The sequence below is a fragment of the Aplysia californica genome, unplaced genomic scaffold (genome assembly GCF_000002075.1).
Source record: "Aplysia californica isolate F4 #8 unplaced genomic scaffold, AplCal3.0 scaffold00017, whole genome shotgun sequence".
NCBI classification, from domain to species: Eukaryota; Metazoa; Mollusca; class Gastropoda; order Aplysiida; family Aplysiidae; genus Aplysia; species Aplysia californica.
In genome coordinates, this window is record NW_004797287.1 from 2,326,969 (window position 1) to 2,335,350 (window position 8,382).

The following is an 8,382-nucleotide window of genomic DNA, read 5'->3' on the forward strand; positions in this document are numbered from 1 at the left end:
TGGGGGTGGGGGGCGGGGTTAATGTGATATAGGTGTTCCTTACTGATTTTTATTTGTTTGTTTGTTGCTGGGTTTTTTCGAGAGCATTTTTTGGATTTTTTGTTAGTTAGCTAGTTTTTATTACTTGTTTTTTTGTTTTTAAAAACTTGTTTTGTTTCTTTCAGTTTTCTAAATTATTGTTATCGTTACTGTTTTTGTTATTGTAGCTGTTATTTTTTTATTTTTTGGTTTATGTGTTTTGTTGATTTTTGCATTTGAAATGTGGCGGTGGTGGGGAGTGGGGGATGATGCACAGAACAAGTACCATAGGAAGACAATTTTCTTTGTTTTACATACTGCTAACATGAAGCGGTGGAGACTTTGACTTGAGTTTTTGGATAGGGCCTTCAGATAACCAGGCGAACTTGCTCATGGGGAACGTAATAATAAAATGGTTCTTCAAAAGGTGCCTTTTCTTTTTTTAAAGATAATAAAAACCAATACAAAGAAAGAAAACACGGACATGGAAAACTGGAGCCAGCAAAAGCACCCTCTAAACACCCCCCTTGAGAAATACAGTTTATTGTAAGCTAGCGTAGAATTGGCCTCTACTTGAAAGAAAGACAGGGGACCTACATGCAAGCCAATCGCACTCAGTTCACCCCTCTTTTCCTTTTAACTCCGTATTGATACAAAGCGTGGCTTGCTTAAGTTAATTGCTGATTTAGCCTAGTTGGCCTAGACGTGTAAAACATCACACCCTCTCTCGCCCAACGATCTAAGTACTTATTGAGATTCGCTCGGGGTTTGAAAGTTTTCTTTTTTTTTCCAACAGAGGTATATCGCTAATCTGTAGTTTCACTGATGTACGTGACGTCATCAATATGTGCGCTGGTGATGGGCGTGGCAGAGTGGGCGTGTCCGAGTGGTATGCAAGCTTGTAGGATCTAAGGTACTTGGGAGGGAGAGGAGAAAGAGGATGTGGCGAGCGGGGAGCATGAGAGGCCACAGAAAAAGGAAGAGGAGGAGAGAGGTGGGAGAGAAAGGGCTTCTGATAGAATGTACCTCGTGACCTGTTCACAACCGTGCAGGATGTAGCGGGGACATAAAGGAGGAAAAAGAAAAGCACAATTAAATGAAAATAAAATGTAGAAGAAAGGGGGCAAATGAACGAGAGTAAAATTAAATATAGAAAAACATAAAAAGATGAAAGAAAGTAAAATGTAGAAAAAAGGAAAAAAAAAAGAAAGAAGGTAAAATTAAATGTAGAAAAATTTTTTTTAAAGAAAGAAGGTAAAAATAAATGTAAAAACAATTTTTTTAAAAGAAAGAAGGTAAAATTAAATATAGAAAAAAAAGAAAAAGACTTGAGACCAAGGGTGAGAAGCTAGTACGCCGCTCGTGAGTTCACATCAAACGACGGGTAGGGACAAACAACGAAACAAAACCTTCCAGCGGACCTTATCGCTGAAGATACTGTATGTTGCATTCTGGTAAAACCAGGCGCTCGTCAAAATATTCATTTCGAAAAAATGGACACTTTTTCGAGTTTTTGGTTAATGTTCAAATGGATTTTTGTTGTTGTTGTTGCTTGTTTGTTTGTTTGTTATATTTTGGGGGGGGGGGGGGGGGGCTTAACACCTTTTATGTCCATTTGACAAGACATTCCTACTTTGATTTAGGTAGATTGACAGTTTCCAAGGATATTACACCTTTGGAAGTCACCAAACTTTGGCGGCAATTTTCTCGCTATTTCTTTTTCCCTCTTACTCTAAGTAATATGTCAGAATGTACTGAGTCGACCGACAGCACCTGCAGGTAAAGGTCCAGACTAGGTGTATATACGTTTCTAAGCCATACTGTCACAGAGCGTCTGAAAACTGGTATGTTTGTTGCAACCAAGAACTATCATAATTTGTAAGTTTCTATTGGTTCTGGAACTTACTTCTGCCGTTTACCTCACCGTCAGGGAGGGGGATTACTTGTAAAGACACCAAACTGGAAAAGAATTCAGTTAAAATTACCTGGATTCGGATACTTGGATCCAACTTCCTCGTTTCGTAAAGCTCGACACCCACTGGTTGAACTGGTGACCTGGTCAAAAGAGAGAAATGTGTGGGGAATGGTGCAGGGGAATGATATAATGTGCAGCGTCCACATTATAAAGTGACTGTGTTGTTACTGAACTTAAGGACAACAATTAAACATTTCTGCTAGTTTTATAATAATCAGGGGTGGGTGTGAGTATAATACCCCAGAGGGAATAATGATAATATGAGTGATGAGTTCTGTATGCGCGCTTGTTTGCTCACCTTTACGCATTCATGTGCATGTGAGTGTGTACAAAACATCTTATTTTAATAAGAAAGTTCTTTGTTCAGAATGTCCCTCATTTGAATAAATATCTGCTGCAATCAGGAGAATGCATAGTGTGGTTTAATTGACTAGAAAACATTTTCTTACAGGTAAACCAACATCTTGGTTTGCGCTTCGTATGTCGATGTGTGCTGTAAGTTAACGACTGGGCCAACATGACCGGTAACATTTAGAAACAAAGATGGGCAAACAGCAGAAACTATTTGAAATTGTTCTAGAAAGATACGTTATTACTTCGGTCCATGTTTGAAGACTTCGTCTTCCTTCTTTAAGAACACACAACAATCAGGGTTTTAAACATGGCGTCTAGAATCAGATTTCCACACACAGTACACGCTCACCTCAACTGGAAAGACAACACAAAAATTGTTCTTGAATCAATCCTGTTTCCTTTTTGGCCGCCCTTAGCCCAGATTGTAAAACATCAAGTTCCTTTTGTTTTTTCCAGAGATTTGGCATGTTCTCTTTTTCTTTTAATTTTTCAGTGTGAGTAGGCCGCATTATAGTGTTAATGACTCTGATTGATGTGTGTTTGAATTGGTCTTATACATTTCTCTACGCTGTTGTAAACATGATATGTTATTTGTTGTCAACTCATGACAGTTTGCTTTCAAAATTGACACCATAATCAATTTTTGAGGGGAGAGAGAATCTTTTTTTTTCCTTTTTTTTTTTGCTGTACTAATTATTTCGATGATTTAAGGGAAACGTATTCGCTTGCACGTTGTCCTGCTATTACAATACTTCGGCAATAACAGACTTGACTTCTGGAAGGCTGATCCAGTCTTAGCGTGTCTTCCAGTGGGAACCAGCTGTTGATGGATCTGTCATGTACTGAATGAATCATTCCACTTTATTATTCTTCCCTCTTTGGGGACATTTTCCTTTTCTCCAACACTTAACAGACTTTCATTTTTGTCGCGATAGTCGGAGTTTGTTCTACTACTTCTTCAGATGATTGTACTTAAATTCACAACGCTATAACTTAATCCATCAGTCTGCGCTCCTGTACACACATGTTTGAAAGAACCATCATAAAGACCCACTCTCTACCCATGGTGTTTTTGTGAGTTGTTCCTTTGAAAGGAATGTGTTCGGATTTGGTGCTCAAAGCTTGGATTAGCCAACTTTGATCTGCTTTGTCAATGTGAAACTAACAAACAAGACCGGCGAGATATAACAATAGAAAGCCGAGAATGTTTCTGAGTGTTCATGGTGCGGTGAGGATGAAAACCGTTGTAAAGCTCATAAAACTTACCGTAAGCCATGGCTATGTTCTATATGAATACAATTATTACGCATATTTTTTATTAATTATCTTTGAAAGAGGTTTTTCTTTTCTTTTTCTTTGCTGTTTTTACGTCATCCGTCTTTAAAAAAACACAACAAAGACTGAATTCAAAACGTCGGAACTCTGACAATAGATTTTGTCATGGAAATGTTTAATTCTTCAGACTTCGTTTCAACTACAGAAAACTTAACTTCATTATCAAATCATCATCGGACTGCTATTGACAAAAACTGCTCCAGAGGCTCCATGTATAAGTCTGACGCCTTTCACACCCCCCATCAGTTCGTCAGTGACGACACACGCTGGTACTTTGAAGTAGTGGTCAGTGGGGTCCTGGCCGGAACCGTCAGCCTGATAGGTCTGGTGACCAACGTCATCAACATGGCTGTCTTCGCCAGGAGCGGGTTTCAGGTACATCTGCCGCACTGTGTATAGGATAGAAGAAAACGTTTGTTGGAGTATTATAATTAACACAAAACCTGCAATGTATAAGCGGGCGAACACGTGCACACACAAACACACAAACACGCACATGTACACACACACACACACACACACACACACACACACACACACACATACACACACAAACACGCACATGCACCCACACGAGCACAAAAACACACACGCACACACACACACACACACACACACACACTCACACACACACACACACAAACATGCACATGCACCCACACGAGCACACAAACGAGCACACACACACACACACACACACACACACACACACGCACACACACACCCCCCACATACACACACACACAAACAGTCGTCCTATTGGGCAATTCAGAAGTTAAATCATAGGTACCACTTTTCAGAAAACGTTCTCTTTACACAGTTGCAAAGAGTTTAGATCATACTTTTCTTTATTTATTGTTTCTCTAATTTATCAGTCTCCACCACACTAAATATGATAAGTTCAGTGATAGCAGTAGGGAACTTTCTGCATAACAGCCAACATCCGATGTCTTTTGGTCTATTGGGCTACCGGCTCTCAGTTGCAGTATTCGGATTTGTTCTTCGTCTAAAACATAATACCGTGTAGTCCACATACCGTTTGTTTGTTTTAGTAAGGTTTTACGGCGCTTGCAACTGCATAAGGTCGTATGATCGCCAAAGTGGACATACCGAATGCAAACAAAGTAGAGCTGTTGTTTTTCCAATCTCCAGGACAGTGTGAATGTGAGTCTGTTCAGCCTGGCCCTCTCCGACCTCCTCTGTGTGCTCACTCTGCTCTGGTGTAGCGTCATACACGGCCTTCACCTCCTTGACCTCCGCACCCTCCCCTTTGACCCACTGGGCGTGTGGTACATTACCGGGGCCTACCCACATGTCGTGGTCACTCGGGTCAGTGACTGGATCACTGTGGTCATCTGTGCCGAGCGCTGTGTGTGCGTGTGTTCACCCTTCAAGGTAAATGTTGTCCTTTCTTGGAGGAACTGGTTAGAACTGATCAAATGGCTTCTTATTTTGAAATTTACCTACAGAGATAAAATTTCTTCTTAAAAGACTTTATGTCATCTCCGTTGCTTCATGATACTAAATCCTTCGTAATTTACTCGACTGACTCCTTCCGCTGGCATTGGTGGTAGTCGAGGAGGACGGGCGGGGGGCGGGGGGGGGGGAGGCAAGTATCTGTCTGTCAACTGAGATTCGAGCTGCTTGGAGAGATAATTGGGAGACGTTGATGGTTATGAACACTAGTGCCAGCAAGAGAAACGTTCTGAGAGTCAACAGGAAGCCCTAAAGTACCAGAGAATCAGTGTAAGAACATCGTAGCTGAACCAATCCTGTCAACACTAATACGTAAGTATCATTTTGACAGTATTTGGCAAACTGTACCGAGAAATCGAAGCGCGCTGATAGAACACAAACGCGGTAAGTTATAAACTGGCACCTCTCTTGAGACATCATGATCGACACAAAGGCAAAACGCAAAAAAGCGATAATACTATTACTTACAATCATCTCTCCTCAGGTGAAAGAAAAGTTCACTCCTACACGAACCATCATCAGTATCATCGCTATAGTTGCCATCATCAACCTCGGATACCTTCCCATCTACCTCGCCTACAGCTTACAGCCGACCTTTGACCCTGCTACAAACAGGACAAAGGTCGCTCTGAGGATGACAAGCAACCGTTTCCTAATGGAGGACATCGTGAACTCTGTGAGCGACGTGGTGCTACCTTTGGCTAGCCTCACGCTGGTCGTTCTGTTTACGGGGGTCATGCTGGCTGGTCTCAGTCGAAATGCCTCGAGGAGAAAAGACTTGTCCAAGTTCAATAGTCATGATGCACGCTGTTTGACAGACATATTATCTTTGGATGGTTCAGCTTCAACCAATCCTTTGTCTTCTACACCCGACATTGACATAAACAGAGCACCATTTTCGGTACAAGAAGCTACTGACAAGATTACTGGGGAATTTGCAAAGTTTACCTCGTTGGAGAGATCAGCTCAGCAGAGAGTAGAAACTCTCCAGTTTAGTATGCGATCGTCAAAAATGGATGGCAGGATGAAGGAAGGTATATTGATGACTAATGATCATTCTGAAGTCACAGAGGCAGGGAAAGAGTATCCTGTGGGCTCCAGACCAACTGCTGTCAGTGGGTCAGGGGGGATAACTTCTCACCGATGCCCTGGTACACGTGTCAGTACCACACTTAATGACCACTCCCCCCATTCTGAGGATCGAGTTCGTACATCTGGCCCACCAAACGTCCCATCCAGAGAGAAGACAGTCATCAAAATGTGCCTGTCCATCACCGACGTGTTCTTGGTCTGCTCGTTGCCTAGCAACGTGATGGCGGTTGTCGTGATGTTGGACAAGCGGTGGGATCCCTGGGGCCAGTACGGGAACATCTGCATGTGTTGCTTCGCCGTCATCGACCTTCTGGATTCTGTCAACGCCAGCGTCAACGTCTTCTTTTACTACAGACAGAGCGGCAAGTTTCGCGCTACCCTACACAGGATATTCCAGTAACGTTCAGCCGTTTCACACATCCCCGAGAATCTCCCAAAGCCTTCAACTAATGCTAGCAAAAAACTAATGAGCAAAACACTAATGAAAAGAAAAAAATATACATTGTTTTAATATAACACGCGTGAACAATAAACAGGTAGGTGAATAAAAATATTTTAAAATGCGAAATTATGTTGCTACACAGTATAATTTTGATAATAATAGGTTGCTTTTATATAGCGCTCTTTTCCATACTAGTATTAACTATGGGCGCTTTACACCAATCACAGAATTATTCACACAACAGAAAATATTTCACAGAAATAGGAAAAACCATTTCAACCCTATTATAGAGAAGAATTTTCAGAACCATGCATTGACTATATACACGAAAGGACAGCAGTAAAAGACTAAACATAATAATATCAGCACTTACTGACACATCATAACTAAAAATTCAATAAATAAGCCTTGAGCAATCGCTTAAACGTATCAACATTTTTTATTTCTATGAGATCAGGATCTCGAGGGAGCCAAAAGGAAAAAAAACCCATTCAAACTGCCTTTTTTCAAAGACAGCGTATGACGAGCCGAGTCTCAAACCCCGGAACCCGCTACACCACGATTAAGGGTACGGTTGTCTAACCACTCGACCACCGACCGACGCCACCAGGTGAAACAGATCCTAAAGCTACAATGGGGACTTGTCTAAACATCCCTGGCACTCCCGGTGTGACCCAGTTCCACAGAGAGGAAAGGATACCCGGTACCCTGATCAAATCCACAGGGAGTGGAGGGGGCGGGACTACATGCTGCTTGGAACGACAAGAAGAAGAAGATTCCTTTCCTGATTACTCGATGCTTTGTTGGTTCTTTTTTTCTTTTTTTTTTGGAGGGGAGGAGGGGGTGTTTTTTTGTTTTGTTTTGTAATGTGTGGGAGTGTCTGTGTGTATATGTTTGAGTGAAAAAGAGAGAGACAAAAAGAGAAGAGAAGAGAGAGAGAGAGAGAGAGAGAGAGAGAGAGAGAGAGAGAGAGACAGACAGACAGACAGACAGACAGACAGACAGACAGACAGACAGACAGAGACAGAGAGACAGAGAGAGACAGAGAGAGACAGAGAGAGAGAGAGAGTGAGTGAGTGTGAGTATATATCTGTGGGTGTATGTACGTGTGTGTATGTGTGTTTCTGTGTGTGTGTATGTGTGTGTATGTGTGTGTATGTGTGTGTGTGTATGTGTGTGTATGTTGTGTGTGAGTGTGTTTATCTACCTGTCTATGCGTCTATTTGTAAGTCCAATTATCCATTTAGACATTTGCTTGTTCATATTTATTCCGTTTGTCTTGAAAAAAACCCAAACAAATTCTAATCAGCGTTCGGAGTCCTTCGAAATGCGGTTAAAGAGACGATGCAGATGTTTGTGCATAATCTGAACCCACTAGCCTGCCATAACTGTCTGTCTCTCGGCCACACAAGTACTCTAAGGTCAAGGACCACAACTGGTCGCATCTAAGGATATAAGCGGGCTAACCTAGATTTCGGGTGTTTCCAGAAATCTTGATCTACACCAAAAGTAGACATTGTCCTACCTACAGGCAGGGGCGGTTTGTTAACTGGACAAGACCGGCGGTGCCGGTCAGATTTTTGTTAACTGAACTGTTGACTAGAGGTTTATTGCTGATGACGATTTTCATTCAGTTTTAAGTAGATTCTAAATCCAAACAAACATGTATCAACATTCAAAAACACCTTGC